This window comes from Xenopus tropicalis, chromosome 2, assembly GCF_000004195.4.
Source record: "Xenopus tropicalis strain Nigerian chromosome 2, UCB_Xtro_10.0, whole genome shotgun sequence".
NCBI lineage: Eukaryota > Metazoa > Chordata > Amphibia > Anura > Pipidae > Xenopus > Xenopus tropicalis.
The window spans coordinates 3,529,219-3,531,949 of record NC_030678.2 but is presented as its reverse complement, the minus strand read 5'-3'; the positions used below and the strand labels follow the sequence as shown (position 1 = coordinate 3,531,949).

The following is a 2,731-nucleotide window of genomic DNA, read 5'->3' as shown; positions in this document are numbered from 1 at the left end:
ATTTTGCGATTTTTTTCGGCGTCTTTATGATTTTTGCGTAAAAACGCGAGTTTTTCGGCGTCTTTACGATTTTTGCGTAAAAACGTGAGTTTTTCGTAGCCATTACGAAAGTTGCGCAATGTCGCGATTTTTTTCGTAGCGTTAAAACTTGCGCGAAACGTCGCACCTTTTAAGTTTTAAAGCTATGAAAAAGGCGCGACTTTGCGCGCAAGTGTTAACGCTACGAAAAAATCGTGACTTTGCGCAACTTTCGTAAAGACGCCGAAAAACTCGCGTTTTTATGCAAAAATCGTAAAGACGCCGAAAAAAATCGTGTTTTTACGCAAAAATCGTAAAGACGCCGAAAAAATCGAAAAAAATACGAAAAAGTCGCAAAATGTATGTAAGTCGCAATGGGATCATTTGTAGGTTCCACCCAGTTCTCTATGGGGGTTGAAGGAAAAAAATATTTACACAAAAGCATTGACCAATGAGAATGCTGATTCCCAGCACTGTGTCAGGCCCCTTGCTGGTACCTTACATATAGAGATAATGATGGCATTTTCCCCTCATTATATGGCACAGGAATCAGACATGGGGATAAAGGGACAGACTTGTTCAGTGCTGGGAAACTGTGCTTATTGCTCCCAACTCCAATTGCAGGAACAGAGAACAGGGAGCCGGATTTACTCACAGTTTCCCAGCACTGAACAAGTCTGTCCCTTTATCCCCATGTCTGATTCCTGTGCCATATAATGACGGGAAAATGCCATCATTATCTCTATATGTAAGGTACCAGCAAGGGGCCTGACACAGTGCTGGGAATCAGCATTCTCATTGGTCACTTCTTCTGCATTTATAATGAAGTTATTGATCAGTAGAATTCTCAGTGGGGAATTTTCTTGCATCTATAATTATTTTCTTTGGTAAACTTTATAGCATCAGCATCATGGTTGGGTTTATATCCCCTTTACATCATGATTTACTCCCTTACATATCAGCTGGAAACAACAGGCAAAGTCTCCCCGACTAGAACAAGATTTGACTTTTTACCCCCAATAAATCCAGCGTAGTAGCTGATATCCATCCTTGTCTTGGGGTGAGTGGCTGCTCAATGAGCGAGTAGTGAGAGTAGTACTGCTGCTGTTCCCTCAGTAGGAAGGTGCAATTTTTTGAACCGTAAGTTTGTACAAAAATCAGACAAAATACTCCATTAATATGCACAGTATTCCCCCAATGAGAATCCCAGCTGATGTGAGTAAATCCGGCTCCCTGTTCTCTGTTCCTGCAATTGGAGTTGGGAGCAATAAGCACAGTTTCCCAGCACTGAACAAGTCTGTCCCCTTATCCCCATGTCTGATTCCTGTGCCATATAATGAGGGGAAAATGCCATCATTATCTCTATATGTAAGGTAATATCAAAATGGCTGACACAGTGCTGGGAATCTAATGCTCATTGGTCAATGCTCCTGTGTATATAAGTTTTTCTTCAACCCCCACAGAGAACTGGGTGGAACCTACAAATGATCCCATTGGCACAGAGACACAGGTGCATCATGGGTACAGGTACATATAAACTAGTGCTGCCCTATTATACACACTGTATTACAGGATATCAATACAAACAAGCTTTAGCTCAGTATTTACACATAACTTGTTTACAACAGACTCCCAAATATTCCCATATCCCCCCCCCCCCCCCCAAAATATCAGCTCAGGAGATAATTGGGGCTTTTCTAACTGAAACACAATCTGAATTCTCTCCTTCTACAAACAACTCTCTCTGACACTCACATTACACTGACCCAAGCAAAGGCAGCTGAGCAGCCTGGGGGTGCCCTACAGCCTGGGGGTGCCATACAGACTGGGGGGTGCCATACAGACTGGGGGTGCCATACAGACTGGGGGGTGCCATACAGACTGGGGGTGCCATACAGACTGGGGGGTGCCATACAGACTGGGGGGTGCCATACAGACTGGGGGTGCCATACAGACTGGGGGTGCCATACAGACTGGGGGGTGCCATACAGACTGGGGGTGCCATACAGACTGGGGGGTGCCATACAGACTGGGGGTGCCATACACAGACTGGGGGTGCCATACACAGACTGGGGGTGCCATACACAGACTGGGGGTGCCATACAGACTGGGGGTGCCATACAGACTGGGGGTGCCATACAGACTGGGGGTGCGATACACAGACTGGGGGGTGCCATACAGACTGGGGGTGTGCCATACAGACTGGGGGTGCCATACACAGACTGGGGGTGCCGTACAGACTGGGGGTGCCATACACAGACTGGGGGTGCCGTACAGACTGGGGGTGCCGTACAGACTGGGGGTGCCATACACAGACTGGGGGTGCCGTACAGACTGGGGGTGTTCCATACAGACTGGGGGTGCCATACAGACTGGGGGTTCCATACACAGACTGGGGGTGCCATACAGACTGGGGGTGCCATACACAGACTGGGAGTGCCATACAGACTGGGGGTGCCATACAGACTGGGGGTGCGATACACAGACTGGGGGGTGCCATACAGACTGGGGGTGCCATACACAGACTGGGGGTGCCGTACAGACTGGGGGTGCCGTACAGACTGGGGGTGCGATACACAGACTGGGGGGTGCCATACAGACTGGGGGTGCCATACACAGACTGGGGGTGCCGTACAGACTGGGGGTGCCATACACAGACTGGGGGTGCCGTACAGACTGGGGGTGTTCCATACAGACTGGGGGTGTGCCATAC

The 2,731-nt window shown here is 48.7% G+C and overlaps 1 non-coding gene across 1 annotated transcript; it reads left to right on the top strand.

The window, feature by feature from the left end:
• Window positions 1–1,061: 1,061 nt before the first annotated feature.
• On the top strand, window positions 1,062–1,158 carry LOC116409400. The gene has a single exon (XR_004221841.1). It is a non-coding gene; the product is annotated as a U4atac minor spliceosomal RNA (small nuclear RNA).
• Window positions 1,159–2,731: the final 1,573 nt, after the last annotated feature.